Source organism: Pogoniulus pusillus, chromosome 17, assembly GCF_015220805.1.
Source record: "Pogoniulus pusillus isolate bPogPus1 chromosome 17, bPogPus1.pri, whole genome shotgun sequence".
Taxonomy (NCBI): domain Eukaryota; kingdom Metazoa; phylum Chordata; class Aves; order Piciformes; family Lybiidae; genus Pogoniulus; species Pogoniulus pusillus.
Window position 1 is genome coordinate 114,922 of NC_087280.1, and position 19,980 is coordinate 134,901.

The 19,980-nt window shown below is 48.2% G+C and overlaps 1 non-coding gene across 1 annotated transcript; it reads left to right on the forward strand.

Moving 5' to 3' along the window:
• The first annotated feature begins 13,337 nt into the window (after positions 1–13,337).
• Positions 13,338–13,409, forward strand: TRNAM-CAU (transfer RNA methionine (anticodon CAU)). Its single transcript has one exon. It is a non-coding gene; the product is annotated as a tRNA-Met (tRNA).
• The last annotated feature ends 6,571 nt before the right edge of the window (positions 13,410–19,980 follow it).

The window sequence follows — 19,980 nt, forward strand, 5'->3', positions numbered from 1 at the left end:
GCTTTAATGGGATGTTGTGTGGTTATAGCTTTCCTGCCCATCTGATTTCTATCTCCTCTCCTCTCATTTAAGTACCACCAAAGAATGTGCTGGTTTGAGGCTAATTGGAATACTTTAATGAGAGAGATTAGATCATTGGTTGTGAAAATAAAATAATTATGATGTCTATATCATTCATTGGAATGCTGTGGAGGGTTGCAAAGCCCTCATTTGGACAGAATTGTGGCCCAAGGTCCATCAATCGTGGGGTCAAAAGTCCACGGCCTTGTATTTCATTCCCCCTAAACCCAGACAAACTCCTCCACGACAAGGGATAAAAAGCCAAAATATAAACAACCTTCCCCCACTTTGTCTTTGGACATTGCCCTGTCCATTTCTCCTATAATCTGCTCTAACATCTCTGCTCTAATCTCTCCACTTGAGAAATACTGACTTATTTATCAAAGAGATAAATAAAGCCTTGAAAGAGGTTGCATTTCTGTCTTTCAAGCAGAGCCTGTACATAAGACAAACCAAGTGGGTTCAATGATTAGAAAGTAATGACAGATGAACTTTGTGTGAACTATGCTCATCATAATATGGTTAACAACCACATGTCTCCTCTATTCAGCTATCCACTTCCTTAAAGAAGACACTCCCTCTTGAGCATGCACATTGATATTTCTGGGTATCACTGCTGTAAACTGAATCAAGCACTAGTCAATAGAGGAGTAGAATACTAATGAATGTGTATTAAATGAGAAGGACTTACTAAGCTGAGGTTTACAAGTAATTCTGGATTTGTGAGATTGGATGCTTGGTCAGGTGACCAAGCAGATATAGGCCTTGTGTGTCTATATCTTAAAACCTGCAATAAACTCAATATTTCAGCTCTGTGCATACATTGTCATTATAAATACTGGAAATTATTATTCTGGAGGGACAACAAAGAGATAAACCCAGTGCAAAAAGAACACCAAACTGCTGGAGAGGGTCCAGAGGAGGACACAAAGGTGATCAGAGGACTGGAGCACCTCTACTAGGGGGACAGGCTGAGGGCTCCAGGGGGCTAGCAAAAAGCACTAGGCATCACCTCACTTCCAGTCCCTCTTCTGGTGGGATGGGGAGGAGAAAATACAACAAAGACTCAAGGGTGGAGGCAAAGACAGGAAAGGTTCATTCACCACAACCAAATTAGAGCAAGATAATGAGAAATACAACTAGTTTGTAAAAATACCACCCCTCCTATAAAGCAGGAAAGGCTGTGTTCCCAAATGCTTTATCTCCTCCCCTCCTGCAGTCAGCCCACCACAGGTCTTTTCTGCTGCTCCTTTCTGCTCAAGGGGAGGACTCCTCACAGTCCCAGCCTACTGTAACATGGCATCCCTCCTGTGGGTACAGAGCCTCCACAAACTTCTTCAACATATGTCCTTCCCACTGGGCTGCTGTTCCTCATAAACGGCTCCAGTACAGGTCCCTGCAAGGGTCTGCAGTTCTCCTAGTGATGAAGTGCTCCAGCATGGACTTCCTCCAGAGTCAGAACCTTCTTTGGGTACACTCAGTACTCCAGCATGAGGTCTTTCATGGGCTGCAGGCAGGCATCTGCCTCACTGTTGATATCCATGAGCTGTAGGGGTCAGCCTGCATCTCACTGTGGGCTGCAGGGGACTGTCTGCTGCAGACCATCTCTTCCCTCCTTCCTTACTGACCTGGGTGTCTGCATAGTTGTTTCTTTCACATCCCTCTTCCTCTGCAAGAACAAAAGAAGTTACCCAGCAGGTTTTTCCCCTCTGAAATTATGTTCCAGCACCAATGTGTAGCTTAGTCTTGCCCAGAGGTGGGTCCAGCATGGAGCTGGGAGACCTTCTAGAATTTTCATGCATGAGCCACAACAGCAGTTGCTGCCCCCCTGCCTCTGCCTTTTACCAAACCCCCACCAGACTCAAACCCAACACAATACTAACCAAACAACCAGTTCCTGCATGTTGCCCTGCAGCTTCTCTATCCATCTCACATTACTGAAGTGTCATAGGAATAAGGTTTTTTTCCAGCCACCAGCTTATTTACCATCCCACAAACAACTATCAGAGGTCACACAGCGCAGGAAGTTTGTATTTGTCCTGGTGGCCTGAGCCACGAGAGCCAAAATGTTCTGAGATACTTTGAAGAGCTGAGCCACATCTCAGGAATTGAAGTGTTGCAGGGTATTGACACATTTGCACCTACTTCAAGGAAAGAATCCTTACTCCCTCACACCCTGACCCCACCATCTCTCCATGAGCGTTTGAGGACAAATCCTGGTTATTGCAAGTGGGGATGCCACCTGGGCACACTGCTGGCTCATCTTCAGCCTACTATCCACCAGTACCCCCAGGTCCCTTTCCTCCTGGCTGTTCTCTAGCCACTCTGTCCCTAGCCTGTAGCACAACTTGGGGTTCTTGTGGACAAAGTGCAGAACCCTTCCCTTGGCCTTCTTAAATCTCAACCCATTGGCCTCTGCCCACCCATCCAGCCTGTCCAGGTCCCTCTGCAGGGCTCTCCTACCTTCCAACAGATCAATACCTGCTCCTAGCTTGGTGTCATCTGCAAACTTACTGATGCTGGACTCAATCCCCTTGTCCAGATCATCAATAAAGATGTTGAGCAGGACTTGAGCCCAGCACTGACCCCTGGGGAACACCACTAGTGACAGCTGCCAACTGGATGTGGCACCATTCACCACCACTCTCTGGGCTTGGCCATCCAGGCCATTCCTGACCCAGCACAGAGTGAATCTGTCCAAGCCATGAACTGCCAGCTTGGCCAGGAGCTTCATGTGCCAGATGATGTCAAAGGCTTTGCTGAAGTCCAGGTTGACTACGTCCACAGCCTTCCCCACATTCACCAGGTGGGTAACCTGATCACAAAAGGAGATCTGCCCTTCCTAAACCCATGCTGGCTGGGCCTGATCCCTTGGCCATCCTGTAGGCACTCAAGGTGACCTGTTCCATGCCCTTGCCTGGCACTGAGGTCAGGCTGACAGGTCTGTAGTTTTCTGGCTCCTCCTTACGACCTTTCTTGTGGATGGGATCACATTGGCAGCTTCCAGTCTTCGGGGACCTCTTCAGTGAGCCAGGACTGCTGATAAATGATGGAGAGTGGCTTGGCCAGCTCAACTGCCAGCTCTCTCAGCACCCTAGGGTGGATCCCATCCGGTCCCATGGACTTGTGAGGATCCAAGTGGCTCAGCAGGTGCCTTCTTCCTCATGGATTTCAGGGGGACTATACCAGACCCTGACTCCATTTGCCACTTCAGGAGTCCAGTTGTCCTGGAGACAACCTGTCTCACTTTTGAAGATTGAGGCAAAGAAGGTGTTAAGCACCTCTGCCTTTTCCTCATCCTTTGTCACTATATTCCTCTCTCTATATAATAAGGACTGGAGGTTTTCCTTGGCCTTTCTCTTGCCATTCATATATTTATAGAAACATTTCTTATTTTCCTTAACCGCAATGAAGGGTCAGCATTAAGCTGTGTCCCTAAGCATCAGCTCCACAGGCTGCTTGAACACCTCCAGAGATGGTGGCTCCAGCACTGCCCTGGTCAGATCTTTCCAACATTTGATAACCCTTCCAGTGAAGAAATATTTCCTCGTATCCAGCCTGAACCTCCCCTGGTGTAGCTTGAGACCATTTCCTCTGCTCTTGTCCCTTGCCACCATGCAGAAGAGACCTCCCCCTCCTCACTCCAACCTCCCTGCAGGGAGTTAGAGAGAACAATGAGGTCCCCCCTCCGCCTCCTCTTCTCTAGCCTGAACAGTCTTCTTTAGTTTGAATAGTCTTTAAGACATCCCAGTAGATGCCTGCATTGAGAGGCTTTCATCAACCACCCCAGGAAGGCCTCTTCTTCTCCATTGGTTGATCTGTAGAGGACTCCTACTTCAATACCACCTGTGCTGAGCTGTCATTTGGTCCTTACTCAGAAACTCTCAACCAGTTCATCACCAGTAGCAGAACTAAATAACACACATGTAAGCCACCTCTTTACACAGAGCCTTCCTCTGTGTCTTCCCATTCTCTCTTTCTTGAAGTGTTTGTTTCCCTCCACTGCAGCACACCAGTCATGGGGTTGATCCCCACCATCTCTTCTCAGTCCCAAAGTGATTATAGCTCTGGGCTCTGCAGAGATTTCTTCTTTACCCTGCTGCTTTCCCATGTGCATATTTAGGATGGATCCTGATTCTCCCTGCTTTTACAGCACCATTCTTGCATGGTGAGCCATGGAATTGGAGGATGGTGCTGGAAAGAAGGAGATGGCAGAGGCTCATGCAGAACTCAGACTTTGGCTATTTTACATCAAAAAGCAGAAAATACTTACAAAAGGAAAACTTTTTGTGTCTTAAGCAGCTTGATTTGACCTGAAGAATGTGTTTAGAATGGTATTGTCTGAGTTTGTGTTTGGGAAATCTGGATAGGGTTGCACTGTACTGTGTTGGATGAGGCTGATTTCGGTTTTGTTGGGTTAGGTTAGGCTTGTCGTTGGTTTGTTTTTTCTTTTAGGGATAGGAATCATCCTGAGTGCTCCTCTTAGCAAGGAGCTGAGCACCATTGTTCTTTGTGGCTCCAGAACAGAATAACTCTCAGGTGTCCTGAACATACTTTCTTACTGGCTTCCCATATATTCTCCTTTGCTTTCCATCTTTCCTGTCTTTACTTCCCTTCCCTCTCCCCCTTTCTTTTCCTCTTGCCCTTTCCCTTTTCTTTCAGTTGAGGATTTGGGTTAGAGCTAGAGTTGGAGTTAGGGTTAGTTGTAGGGCAGAGGACATCAGACATAGTCCTGATCTTTCCACCAGATCAAAGGAAACTCCCAGAAGGAATGATAATTCCCTCGGTGCTGGGGGATCTCCTAACAGCAGCTAATAGAGAGGATCCCATATCTCTGCTCTGAGGGAGGGAGGTGAGGATTGGTTATGGCACAGTTATCATCTCCAAGCAGGCCTTTCTCAGCACAGACAAAGGGCTCTTTCATCCTCCCCTCACATGACAGCATAAGAGGGAAGAATTGGTATGTATTTGCTCAGAAGTTACAACAGGGGGATAGTCACTAGGTTGCTAAAAGATAAGGTCTGGGTGAAACAGGGCTTGCAAGTATGTGCATGAGCAGTAGGGGAAAATGTTATGTAACAGATTCCAAAATAAAGGAGGAGCTCCATTGTCCTTTGTTCAGTCTTCTGGGACATCCTGGCCATCCGTCACAGAATTCTGAACCCATATATACCGAGAGCTTAGGGAGCTGTGTTGGAAGGGCAACAGTCTTACCACCATGACGGTGCAGGTCCCAGTGGACTTGATGATCTATGAGGTCTCTTCCAACCTTGGTGATACTGTGATACCTACCTTAAGAAGATAATGCCTGCCAGCCCTGCCATCTACGCATCTCAGGAGTTTTACCGGTCAGTCAGATAGGCTGGGCATAACCTGCTCTTTGGTCAATAGCATTGACTTGGCATTCCTTATCATATAACTTTCTCTCTATGATTTTAGTACTTGAGCTATGGTAAACTGTTGAAACTGTACCCATAAGGGGGTACCCATGTATGCTCATGTTCCCAGTGGAACAGACTGATGCTCCAATGCTTGTCATCTCTATGGACTTGCATTGGATTTACTCTAGTCCAGTGCTTTTCTTCTACTGAGATGCTTAGAAGGGGACAAGGACTTCACAGGTAGCCTCAACTTATTGACAGTGCTCTTCCTAATGGCATACTGGATCCTGTTGGCCTCCTTTAACTTAGATTCCCAGGTCCCTTTCTGTCAAGCTACTTTCCAGTTGGTCAGTTCCTCCTGTATATTGGTGCATAAGGATCTTCTTCCTCAATACAAGACTTTGTTTTTCTTCTTTATTGAAAAGTTGACCTTTCCTGTCAACCTTTCTCTCCAGTTTGTCACAATCAACTGGCAGCAAGACTGTGTGCTGTGTCACAAAAGCACAGCATGGTTTGGGTTGAAAAGGACACCTATATAACCTTTGCCACCGTGGGCAGGAACTTCTTTCACTAGATCACGTTAGTCAAATCCCATCCACCCTGACTTGGACCACTTTCAGCGATGGAACATCCCCAAGTTCTCTGGATGACCTGTTACAGTGTCTCACAGCTCTCACAGTAAAACATTTCTGCCCTATGTTCAGTGTAAGTTTCTACTCTTTCACTTTAAAACCATTGCCCCTTGTTCAGTCATTGCAGATCTTTGTAAATTGTCAGTTGGAAGATGTCATCTTTCCAATTCTAATTCCATGGAGACCTCAAGTTTCTGGGTAGGCTTGTATAGCCACCAGTTAGTCAGGGTGACCATCAGGGCTGCAGCCTAAGCCTGTGGGTGAGTAAAGCAGGCAGAGACCTAAACTGGCAGATCTGCTGGGGTGCTTCCAACGAAGGCCACTCCCTGCTTGCATATCCTAGTCACTGGTGCTACCTAGGGACCAGTTACACATGCTTGAACTGGCTAGAGGAACAGCCAGCATTACCCAGGTCTTGCCCCTTCCTCTCCTTTCAGTACACCTGCTGCCTGCCCACCTGTCCCTCCCCTACACAGAGCCCAAGGGTGTTAAGCAACCACAAATCCCCTCAAACACAGCCCAGCTACCTCACAAGCCTAATGTTCCCCTCAGTACAATGCAACTGCTACCACCGTCATCTATCTGCAGTTTAACTGCATCATCCACTCCTCTAGGATTTCTATTGTCTGTACACTTCCTGAGGGGTCACCCTGACTTGTTGTCCAGGCCATCAATAGAAAATGTTAAACAATACAGAAACCATCACCAATCACCATCAGTGCCTAAGTGCCCAGTCTCTAGCAGGAGTTTATGCCACTGATGGGAGCCCTCTGGGCCTGACACTCGGGGTGTTCTTGTTTGGTTGCTGCAAACCGAAACGGGAGTATCCAAAGAGTCCATGGGTTGGCAGCAGAACAACCATGGAGGTTTTTTGGGTTCTAACTCCGCTGTTGCCTCTCCCGGTGTTCATTCAGTCCTCCCTGGTCTCAGCTAGAACAGAACCAGTTCCTGGTTCAGTGACTGGACGGTGCTTTCTGATGGCAATGCCAGATTCCCGCAGACAGAGGCTGCTTCTAGCAGTCATGAAGGTGATCTTCGGAGCTACTGCCAAGGCAGGGCTGGAGAAAGGTTCTTACTCAGACTTGCTCCTCACCAAGGTCACTGCTAAGTCTTGTGTGCCAAGCTGTCACAAAGTGCATGTCACTCCTGCAGGGAGCAGCAGGCAGGACAAGTGGTGCTAAACTGATTAACAAGAGATCCCATTCCATCTACATCATACTCAGATTAAAGCTGAGGGATCACATGGGTGAAGACGCTCATCTTCTTCAATGATCAGCATCTGAGGACAATGCACATTCTACATTCAATCTCAATCTATGCATTCCTTCATCCAGTTCCCATCTGCTGCTAAATCCACTCTGGGACTTCCCCAGTGCCTGCCCTCAGCATCAGTGGTGACCTGATTGTCACTGAGGAATTTTGATATTTGTTTTTTATGGTTTTATATGCTTAATTGTTTTCTTATTAATATTATTTTATTTTATTTTTATTGTTAGTCTCTCATTAAATCTGGTTTCATTTTCTTTTCTGAAATGTGAGTCTTACTCTTTTTCTCTTATTCCATTGATCTCTTTCTCCTCACCTTTGGGAAGGGAGAAGGGTTAACAGAAAACATTCTTACTTAATAGCCCAGCCTTAACCTTTGGCAGCTGCTGGGCCTGACAAAAGCAAAAGAAATCTTGTCTGTGTCTTTTGGGGCTCGTTAAATCTGCACAGACAAAAAACAAAATCAAAACAGAAATGAAGAAAAAAATAGCAGGTGTGGGTAAGCAGGGATGAAAATTTTCATTTGGATGCATGGAATTGGGCTCTGCAGGGCATTTTCTTGTTATTAGCAAAGAAACTCTAATTCCTAAGTGGATATAATAAAGAAAACTACCCTGCAAACACAAGATTTCTAACCATCAAGCCCCCAGGGTAAAGCAAGAAACTTTTCATAACTAGACTCACTACCTCAAGGAATCAATGCATTTGCACCTGTAGCTAACCGCACATTGCCTGTTAGGTTTTCGACTACAGGTGTCATGTTCCAGCCACGGCAGTAACCTTCTTGTAGACAGTGGGAGGCTCTTACATTTATGAAAGCCATGGGTTCTCAGCCTCCCGTCACAAGGCCAGAGCTTCCATTCCATGGCTAACCTAAGAATCCTCTTCTGAACTTTCTCCAGTTTATTACCACTTCTCCATGGATCACCAGAAAGTCTTCTTTCCCCTTTTTGCAAACTGGGGCAATTTTTCGCTCTCATTAATCATCATGAAGCTCCATTGAGTTCTTATTCCTGAACTGGAGAGCTTGTGAATTTCATCCTTCTTTCCTTTGGGCCCTGTGGCCATATCCAGATTGTGGTGTTCACCAGCATGGTTTAAGCCAGAAAGCTTTCCTCAATTTGTAGTTCCCAGGTGACTGCAGATTGGCAAACATGACTCTCATCTACAATAAGGGCTGGAAGGAGGGTGTGGGGAACTACAGAGCTGTCAATCTGACCTTGGTGCCAGGGAAGGTCATGAAGCAGATCATCTGGAGGGCCATTATGGCTACCAGGGATCAAGCTCAGTCAGCACAGATCTGTAAAGGACAGGACCTGCTTGGCAAACCTGATCTCCTTCTACAGCAATGTGACACAACAGTGGACGAGGGAAAAGGCTATGAGTGTTGTTTACCTGAACTTCAGTAAAGCCTTTGACATTGTTTCCTACAGCATCTTTCTGCAGAAACTGCTCATGGCTTGGATGGGGGGAGGCTTCACTTGGTTTAAAAGTGGCTGGATGGCCAGGCCCAAAAAGTGGCAGTGAATGGAGTTAAAGACTGTTGGTGGCCACTTACAACTAGTGTTCCCCAAAGCTCTGTACTGGGGATAGTTCTCTTACCATGGCAAAAAGGAGGCTCAGTGGAGACCTTAGTGCTCTCTACAAATCCCTGAAAGAAAGATGGATTGAGGGCCTGCCAGAGAAATCCAGTTTCTGGGAGTTCGATGGCAGGATGACTGACACCATATCCCTATGGATGTGGTGAATAAGGCAGCCACTATGCTGGAACCACTAACCAGAAGGAGACACAATCCTTCCTGGGGGTTGTGGGCTTTTGGAAGATGCACATTCCTGGGTACAGTCAAAGCCACTCTTCAACATTACCAGAAAGAGAGATAACTTTGAGTGGGGACCTGAGCAGCAGGTGGCATTTGACCAGATCAAATGAGGGGTGGTCCCTGCCATGGCCTTGGGACCAGTTTGAACCATCTCAGAGATTAAGAACATTCTCTATACAGCAGCCGGTGAGAATGATCCTAGCTGGAACTTGTGGCATAAAGCTCCTGATGAGACATGAGGCACCCACTGGGGTTCTGGAGCAAGGCGTACAAAGGCTCAGAGGCCAATTATACCCCCACAGAGAAAGAAATCCTAGCTGCCTATGAGGGAGTTAGAGCTGCCTCTGAGGTGATTGAGATGGAGTCACCACTCCTTTTAGCTCCAAGGTTTCCAGTCCTGACTTGGATGTTTAAAGGGAAAGGTTCAACTCCGCACCATGCCACAGATGCCACTTGGAGTAGCTCAGAGAGCTAGGATGGGGACTCTCGAGTGCCCAGGCATTGTCGAGGTCATCACCAACTGGCCAGAGGGCACTGACTTCAGAATGCCAGCAGAAGAAAAGGCAGTGACCCGTGCTGAGGAAGCCTCCCCATACAGTGACCTTTCTGATGAGGACAAGGCATATGCTCTGTTTACAGACGGATCCTGCTGTCTTGTAGGCAGCAAGCAGAGATGGAAGCTGTTGTCTGGAACCCTACACGCAGAGTTGCGGAGGCAAGAGATGGAGAAGGTGAATCCAGCCAATATGCTGAGGTAAAAGCCATCCAGCTGGCCCTGGACATTGCAGAGTGAGAACAGTGGCCAATGCTATACATCTACACCAACTCCTGGATGGTAGCAAATGCCTTATGGGGGTGGCTGAAGGAGTGGAAGAGAAATGACTGGCAGAGAATCTGCATGCCTGGACAAACTACCAGTTAAAATCAGACACATCAGTGCTCACATCCCAAAGAGCAGAGCCACTGAAGAACAGCAGCATAACTACCAAGCTGACTTGGCTGCCCACATCTCCCAGATATACCTGAACTGGAAACACAAAGGGGAACTGTTCTTCGCTCGGTGGGCTCATGACTCTTCTGGCCACCAAGGAAGAGATGCCACATACCAATAGGCCTGAGACAGGTCCATGGACATACCCATGGGTGCCATAGCTCAGGTTATCCATGGCTGTGACCTCTGTGCCACCATAAAGCAAGCCAAGCGCATGAAGCCTTTGTGGTACGGGGGACAGTGGTCAAAGTACAGGTATGGGGAGGCCTGGCAGATCGATTACATCACTGCCTCAGTCTCACAGTGGCAAGCAGTATGTGTTAACCATGGTAGAAGGAAGCAGTGGGTGGCTGGAAACCTACCCAGTACCTCATGCTACTGCCCGTAACACCATTCTGGGTCTGCAGAGCCACATCCTGTGGAGACACGGTACCCCAGAGAGAATAGAGTCAGACAATGGGACCCATTTCAAGAACCACCTTGTAAGCAACTGGGCAAAAGATCATGGGATAGAATGGGTTTACCACATCCCATACTACCCACAAGCTGCAGGAAAGATTGAGCGACACAATGGCCTGCTGAAAACCACCCTGAAGGCTATGGGAGGTAGAACTCTCAAAAACTGGGAGAAGCACCTTGCAGAAGCCACCTGGCTGGTGAACAGCAGGGGATCAGTCAACAGAACTGGTCCTGATCATTCTGCCCTACTGCCCACAGTTGAGGGAGATGGAGTTCCTGTAGTCTGCAAAAGGAATCTGCTGGGGAAAACTGTGTGGGTTGCTCCTGCTTCTGGAGACAAATCTATCACAGAGGTGGTATCTGCTGAGGGTCCTGGTCACACATACTGGGTAATGCTTGAAAATGGTACTATCGAGTGTGTTCCCCAGAGAAACCTCACCTTAGCTGAAAAGGTCTAAATCTCAGAGTTGTTTCCATGTAATCTTGTATCATAGTTGTATAATTGTTGTGTAATAATTGTATTATACTCTCCTGAGGCTGCCTTCTGTCCTCATCTTCCCACCAGTTGTGGACAGAGCTCCCTGAACTCGTATCAAAGCACCGAAAATAATCAAGCAGGCAAAAGGAGGACCAAAAAGCCTCAGGAGAAGGGAGTGTGAGTCTCTGGCGTAGTGATCATGGTGCTGTGACATCTCTCAGGGTGAGACTTGCTGCCCACCACTGCAGGTATTCAAGATCCAACCTCCTTTCTTCTGCCCCTGGATGCAGCACATCTCCCTGCTTGCTCAGCGCACAGGGAAGTTGTCACTGCCTGCCCCGAGCAGCTTCTCTGGCTGAGGACAGAAGCAGGCCTATGGACTGGGCGCAGGTGACAACAGATCCCGAGGTGGCAGGAAGAGCAGGACAGCTGTGCTGAGCTGCACTGTGCAGGGCGCCTTCGAGGGCACCTTCAGGCAGGGAGCTCTGGCCTTTGTGAGCCCGAATCTCAGCTGAGTCCTGGCATTTGAGAGCCAGGTTTGTGACTCCTTTCCTCTTGGCGATGCACCTTGCTGCTCACAGGTGTTTTGGAGGCAAGGAGCAGCTGAGCTGCTCAGCAGTGAAGCAAGGCCTCTTGCACGCAAGCATGGAGCCAGGCTTATTTGTCCTTACTTTCCCACTAAAATTGCTGAATACAGGGGAAATCCTGCTGCCCTTGACAAGGTAGACAATTTCAGAGAACAGAGCAGAGTTGAATACAAGCTATGAAAAGAGATGTAATGTTGTTGGTTCTTGAACAGAGTTTAAGAATCACATTTGCTCTGACATCCCAAGCAGCACAGCCCCACCAGCTGTCTTACACCTGAAACTATAGTGGCTCATCTCCACGATTGCACAGAGGGGTCTTAGTGCTAGCAAGGGAGGGAGGACACCTCCACGGTCTGAGAATCTTGACAGCATTCAGAAAGTGTACCCCACTTTAGGTGTCATGAATGCAGACTGTGCTCAAGGTCTCTGCCAGAATGCTTGGGTACTCACCTCTGAGCTTCTGCAGTGCAATCCTTAGGGTTTTCTGATGCTTCTGCCCAGGGAGACTCGGTAAGGAAAGTATCTTCAGTATAGACAGAATGCCCACACAGGTGCTCTGAGCCTTCTCTCAGAAACAAGGGAAGTATCTGCACAAGTTGTATGTTTTACATCAGGAGGCTGAGCTGCAGGAAAGAGTTAAAAGGGCTTAATTGATTAGTTAAAAATAAAGTTAAAAGTATAAGAGCTGAGTCTGGGGAGAGGCAGACTGCTCCAGAGTCATGTTCCAGTTGCAGACAACTCAGAGAATGAGCTGCCTGGACCCTGGTAATCCACAAACCCAGGGCTCTGCCAGAGTCGCCATGCTCCAGCCTTACAACCAGTGACAGTGGGGAAGCACTAACAGCTATGGACAGCCCTGACCGAGATGCACAAGGAGTACCAGCAGTACACAATGGGCATGGAAAACAGAAATGACATGCCAGCAGTGAGTGACTCTCTACTAGAAAGCACCAAGGCCTGACAGGGAGTGGTGGGCACTGTGCCGCCTTCTAGGAGCTAAGGTTGGCAATGGTGCTGAGCTCATTAAGAGCACCCATTATTGCTACTCTTTCACATGGGCACAAATGACACCGCAACCCAAACCAGGGCAGAATCAAGAAAGTACTCTGGTGCAACAAGTGAAAAATGTTGGGGCCTAAGTCATCTTTTCCTTTATTTTATCAGTCAGAGACATGGAGGCAGCCAGAAATAGGTGTGTAAAGCATCACCCTCTGGCTACATGGCTGGTGCCATTGTGAGAGTTTTGGGGTTTACAGCAATGGGACATTCTTTGCTGAGCACAACCAGTTAGGCAGGGATGGAATCCATCTGCCTAGTATGGGCAAGTGGATCCTTGACCAGCTTAGTTAAACAGTCTGTAAACTGAAGAATTTGTGGGGTGGGAGCCAAAATGGTAATGCTTAAGAAACAAGATGCTCTCCACTCCAGGATGTCCTCCAGCACCTGCAGACCTAGCTGGAGCAAGTCCCCCTGCAGCGTTATGGGCAGAAGTAGGGAGAAGGGGCAACCAAGGCCCTTGCACTTGCCACAGCAGGCTCAACGCCAGGATTTCAGAGGGGCATGTTTCCTGCTCAGGAAGGCAAGTACAGGATAGGTGAAGGGAAGGATGCTGAGGACTGGCAGTGCAGGCATGGCTGTGGCAGGTCCACACTGTACTAGTGAGAGCAGAGTGGCGCAGCGGAAGCGTGCTGGGCCCATAACCCAGAGGTCGATGGATCGAAACCATCCTCTGCTAACTGTGTTTTGCTTTGCTCCTCTCTTCAAGAAGCTTTCAGCTGCTCTGGGCCCTCCTCTTCCTTCACACCATCCTCTCTAACACTGACCACTTTTCCTTTTTGCCTTCTTAGCAGATACCACTGAAATGAATCCCAAAACTCAGGCAGAGTTCTGCAGTAGGTATGTTTTATTACAGCGCTGGGTGCAGCAGGATGGCTCCATCAATCCTGCACACCCCATGCTGGCACATGCCACAGTTTATGTCACAAGAGCAGGCATATTCATAATAGGAGGGAGGGTTGTTACAATTATTTCTTGGAGTTCATTGACATAGATATTTTCCCATTTTCCACCCCAGTTTCAATCCTGGTGGTCTGGAATGGTTATCTGCGAAGACCATCCCACACAGTCTTCCTCACAGAGTCTTTCTCATCTCTGGTCAGCAGACCCTTCTTTGTTGCTGATGTCAGCATATCTCTGCTTCTCATTTATCTCTTTCCCACTTTTCGTAGTCACTGCAGGCCTGGGCCTTTACAAGATTGCTTATCACAAATCTCAAGGAGTAGCTGCAGACACTTCTTCAGTAGCTCTTTTTTAGGTTTGCATATTAGCTACTGATTACTATAAACAAACATTTCTACAGAGTTTGATGTTTCAAGGTTTGTCAAAATGAGCATCTGGTCTATGAGACCTTTTTACCAGCATTCCTTGATTTTTCTTATATCACCACTCACAAAATCCACCCTCAGCAGGGTGGATGAACGTCTGTGGAGCACAGATACAGCTCCTCTTACAGCCACATGGAAGCCCTGGGGAAATCGGTGTTTCTCACTTCCAATCAAGGCATCTCAGTTCCCAAATTCCCAGCTGCAGGCAAGGTGTTCCATGAATCTGCATCTGGGAAAGGCAAGGCTGATCCTGCTCTGGGAAACACCAATGGGATCAGCAGGTGTTCCCCAAGAGTCAGGTAAACAAGTCAGATGTGAGGGAGGAAAGATGAACCTGGGTTAGGGGTGAGGAAAGGTACTCTTTTTTTCCATTAGATTAATCTGTTTTAATTGGCCCCAAATTACTTTTCCCCAGGCAAGCCTGATTTGCCCAGGACAGCTTTTGCTAAGCCACATTCTTGTGTTTATCCTGGGCCATTAGTTCCTAATCCAGCTATGAGTGGCCTGCAGCCCACCGAAGGTGGGTCAAGGAGTGAGCAGCTGAATGGGTGTTTACCTGAGCTCACAGCACCGCATTTCCATGTAGACCAAGGCACAGCCACTTGTGCAGTACATGAATGGCTGCTGGAGGAAGAAGCAGCAGGCAGCCCTGGGAGGCTGAGCAGCTGCAGGTGCTGCAGTCACTCCCTGGGATCCTGGGTTCAAGTGCTCCTCCTGACAGGCTCTTTTCCCTTGGCTTCCTCCCGTTTGCCTTGCTCCTCCACGCACTCTGTTCTCCAGCCTGTGCTGGAGCTCTTGCTGCAGGCCGAAGATGCCACCAGTAGCAGGAGGTGCTGATGAGAGGAAAAGTGGGTGGAGATTCTCTGCATTTCACCTTTCCACTCTCCCCTGCAAAGCTCATGTTCTGCAGGCCTCTCCCTGGAAATTCTTCAAATATCCACCCACACAATCCTCTCTCCCTACTGCCAGTTTACCTCCCAATGACTCTTCTGTTTCAAAGGCATTTCAGGGAGTCAGAGATTGCATCCTCCTGCTTCAAGCAGCATCACACCAGCTGATCAAGTTTTGCCCTTTTGGGCCATGAAAGACCTTGTGAGCCTCTCTGTACTGCTGCTCCCACTCCTGAGCATTGTCAGTGCAGTCCCTTTTGTGCGTATAGTCAGATACACAGGGCCTGTTCAATTATTGACCACCACTCTCATCCTCCAGCCAGCAAGTGACCTCCTAGTAGGCACTGGGAGGCTCTTGCTAAGCTTTTTCCTCCTCCATCTCAGCAAGACTTGAGTCTTCAGGCTCTGCTCACAAGTCCAGAACCTGCGATAACTCAGAGTTTAGTTAAGGACTTCTCAGGGTTAGGCTAATGATTGGACTTGATGATTGTAAGTCTTTGTACAGGGTTAAACCTCCTGGGGGGGAGTGATCTTGAACCTGACTCCAGGTGATCTTGACACCTCCCTAGGGGTAGGTCTGAACACTGCCAGGTGATTGTAGTTTAGCCCACTCCCCCTTCCTGTCTAGGATCCATAAAAGCAGGAGGACTTCCTGTTTGTCTCTCTCTCACTCTCCCCTGCCTTCCTGCTCATGAGAAATCAACATTCCTGTTTCATGCTCCTCTTTGTCTTACCACACGGCCATCATCACCACAATGTGGACAAAACCCATTGCCATCAAATCTGGTTGTATATTTACATATTTTGTATCTTATTTCCCCTTTCCTATCCCTTTGTAACTTCCCTACCTCATATACCTTCTATTTATTGTTAATTTTTTCTTCTTTTAACTTCCAAATCACGGTGAGATTATTTATTTGGGTCTGAATACCTTTCCTCTCTCTCTGTCCATCTAATCCCTTTTCTTTGGGAGGGAAGGGCATCCTGTAAATTGGTTCTATCAAATATATTTGAGTATCTGGGAATTTTAAATTAGAACTGAGACAGTCTTTTCCAACCAAAATTGTTCCACAATTCTCTGATTCCTCACCTACTTTAAACAGGAGCTCTTGAAGGCACAGGAGCTGACAGTTCCCATGTGCCGAAAGATGAGCCGGCGGGGAAGGCGACCAGCCTGGATGAGTAAACAGCTCCTGAAGGAATTGGGGGAAAAAAAGAAGGTGTATCACCTCTGGAAGGAGGGGAAGGCTTCTCCTGACGTGTTTAAGGAGGTAGCCAGATTATGCAGGAGAAAAATTAGAGAGGCTAAGGCCCAGCTAGAACTTAGGCTGCCACCTCTGTGAAAGATAACAAAAAGCACTTTTATAAATGTATCAGTGCTAAAAGGAAGGGCAAGAAGAGCCTCCACTGCTTACTGGACCAGGAGGGGAACACTATAAGTGATGATGTAGAAAAGGCTGAGGTCCTGAATGCCTTCTTCGCCTCAGTTTTCAACAGTAAGGAGGGAGGAGTTCAGGGCAAGTGGCCTCTTGAACTGGGGGATGGGGTCGGGGAGCGGTGTGTTCCCCTGGAAATTCATGAAGAATTAGTTCAGGACCTGCTGAGCCATTTGGACACCCACAAGTCCATGGGACCAGATGGGATCCATCCCAGGGTGCTGAGAGAGCTGGCAGCTGAGCTGGCCAAGCCGCTCTCTATCATTTTCCAGCAGTCCTGGCTCACCAGAGAGGTCCCAGGAGACTGGAAACTGCCAACGTGGTCCCCATCCACAAGAAGAGTCGGATGGAGGAACCTGGGAACTACAGACCTGTCAGCCTGACCTCAGTGCCAGGGAAACTGATGGAGCAGGTTAGCTTGGGGGTGATAAGAGCACACCTAAGGGATGGCAAAGGGCTCAGGTCCAGCCAGCATGGGTTTAGGAAGGGCAGATCCTGCCTTTCTAACCTGATCTCCTTCTATGATCAGGTGACCCACTTGGTGGATGTGGGGAGGCCTGTGGATGTGGTCTATCTGGACTTCAGCAAGGCCTTTGACACTGTCCCCCACAGCAAACTGCTGGCTAAGCTGTCAGCCCATGGCTTGGATGGCAACACTCTGTGCTGGGTTAGGAACTGGCTGAAGGGCCGAGCCCAGAGAGTGGTGGTGAATGGTGCCACATCCAGCTGGCGGCCAGTCACTAGTGGTGTCCCTCAGGGATCAGTGCTGGGCCTCATCCTCTTTAACATCTTCATAGATGATCTGGATGAGGGCATCGAGTCAGTCATCAGCAAGTTTGCAGATGACACTAAGCTGGGGGCAGATGTGACTGAGTTAGAAGGCAGAAGGGCTCTGCAGCGGGACCTTGACCGCCTGGACAGATGGGCAGAGTCCAATGGGATGGGGTTCAATAGCTCCAAGTGCAGGGTGCTGCACTTTGGCTACAACAACCCAATGCAGAGGTACAGGCTGGGGTCGGAGTGGCTGGAGAGCAGCCAGACAGAGAGGGATCTGGGGGTACTGATTGATACCCGCCTGAACATGAGCCAGCAGTGTGCCCAGGTGGCCAAGAGAGCCAGTGGCATCCTGGCCTGCATCAGGAATGGTGTGGTCAGCAGGAGCAGGGAGGTCATTCTGGCCCTGTACTCTGCACTGCTTAGACCACACCTTGAGTACTGTGTCCAGTTCTGGGCCCCCCAGTTTAAAAGGGACGTTGAGATGCTTGAGCGTGTCCAGAGAAGGGCAACGAGGCTGGTGAGAGGCCCTGAGCACAAGCCCTATGAGGAGAGGCTGAGGGAGCTGGGATTGTTTAGCCTGGAGAAGAGGAGGCTCAGGGGTGACCTTATTGCTGTCTACAACTACCTGAGGGGAGGTTGTGGCTAGGACGAGGTTGCTCTCTTCTCTCAGGTGGCCAGCGCCAGAATGAGAGGACACAGCCTCAGGCTTCGCCAGTTGACATTTAGGCTCAAGGTGAGGAGAAAGTTCTTCACTGAGAGAATCATTGGACACTGGAATGGGCTGCCCGGGGAGGTGGTGGAGTCGCCGTCCCTGGGGCACTTCAAGGCAAGGTTGGACGTGGCACTTGGTGCCATGGTCTAGCCTTGAGCTCTGTGGTAAAGGGTTGGACTTGATGATCTGTGAGGTCTTTTCCAACCCTGATGATACTGTGATACTGTGCATAGGTGGGAGTAAAGAACCACCAATAAGAAGCCAATGGGGACATTTTAGGGCCTGGGGTGTTTCCCTCCATCTTTGTTGACAGGACAGAAACATCCTTGTGCAATCCCACCACAGAGTGCACAAGGTCCAGTGATTTTTTTCAGGAGGACCACATCCAGGAAGCACCAGCCTCAAAAGAGGTCTTCCTGTGCACAGAGGAAGAGGGGACATCAACAACGAGGTTTCAGAGCATCAACAAGGAGGTATAAGACCACAGTGGAGTCTGTTGTGATTGAGGGAGATCATGAAGGAGATTTGTTCAGCCTGAAGAAGGGAAGGTGAGGGGGCTTCTGTTGTGTGAAGGTGGCTCTCTAGATTGCCAAGAGCTGTCCTCAGCCAGAAAGACCTCAGGAGTGTGAGACCTAGGAGTGGCCTGGCCTCCTGTGTGAGCCAGCCTGGTGTGAGCTGCAGCTGTCAGATGCCAGGGAGCTCTGGGTGATTTCTGGGTGGTTTCTGCCTGGCCCACGGAAGATGGTTAAGGAGTTGTGCCAGTTTGAAGCAGGGTGGAATGTTTTGGTGAGAAAAAAACCTAGATGATAGGCTGTGGAAAGGAAAACAATGGTGATGTCAACTCCCCTCACAGTCTCGCTGAGAGGTATGGGAACAAGAAAGTAAACATTAGATAGCACTTTCGCCATTTTGTCCTCACTTTCGGGCTGGGCTTTGACTGAACTGCATCTCCCTAACCTCTCCTGCCACTCACCTTTGCTTCTTAACCTCTTGGCTGAACCTCTATTCTTCTCAGGACTGGGGTAAGGTTGACAGGGGCAGGGGGAAGGTGCAGGGGTGGTTGAGAGCCCCTCCCGGGGACTCAGGTTTCTGGGAGGGGAGTTGTGTTTCTGTATTACCTTTTACCTTGTATATTTTTGTATATTTCTGTATATATTGTAAATATCTGCTTGTATATTGTGCTAGCTGTAAATAAATAGCTTCATTTATATTCCCAGAACCGTCTGAGTCTAGTCTGGGTACCTTTTAAAGTGTGTGGGGGGCAGGGTACATCCAAACCACCACATATTTTAATTTGGCTTCCCCAACGTGGGGCAAATTCATTTGAGTGACTGTTAATTAACTCTGGGAATCAGAATGAAGCTAATGAAGCAGCTATTTTACTTGGTGAGGGCTATTGTGTGGCCTGTTTTCTGTTTTCTTGTGCACAATTGGATCAAAGACCAAATCGGTTATTTCTTGCTTAACGTAGTTTTTAAGAAGGTCAAAGCTAAGCTTACAGGCATTTTATGGTCCTAGAGTGATTTCATTCTTGGGTATGCTGGTTTTAATGTCACTGAAAATCTTACCAGTAACATTACAGGGGTAATTGCCAATAATATTACAAGCAATCAAAAGACTGCTTTAACTACAGCCCTCATGAGCGTGATTCAACCCTGAACTGAGATGCTGGACCCTTGTAAAGATTTTTACACAAAGCAGACTGTGGCAGGTCTGATGTGTGTCAATTTATGTCTTATAGTTTTGATTTTCATATTAATTCTGGCTTTATGTGTGAAAAATTTGAATGCAATACCTGCAAAAACTAGGAAAGTGTCTGTCTCAAAACCAAAAGGAACAGTTTTGCAGCAACCAAATCAAAACACAGATAATTCGGGAACACCACCTCTCTCCCAGTCAGGGGCACAGCCAGGGATAGTCCCTGTACCTCCTTCTCCAGATTCTGGAAAAACTGCCAATGCTCCTAACAACAATGACAGCAAAGATAATAACACATCAGGGTTGGCAGGCATCCGAGGAGCACAGGCAAACACTCAAAATCAGAATGTCCCATCTGCTGATAACACTAATAATAACAATAGCCCAGTCAGTCCAAGTCCGAATCCAC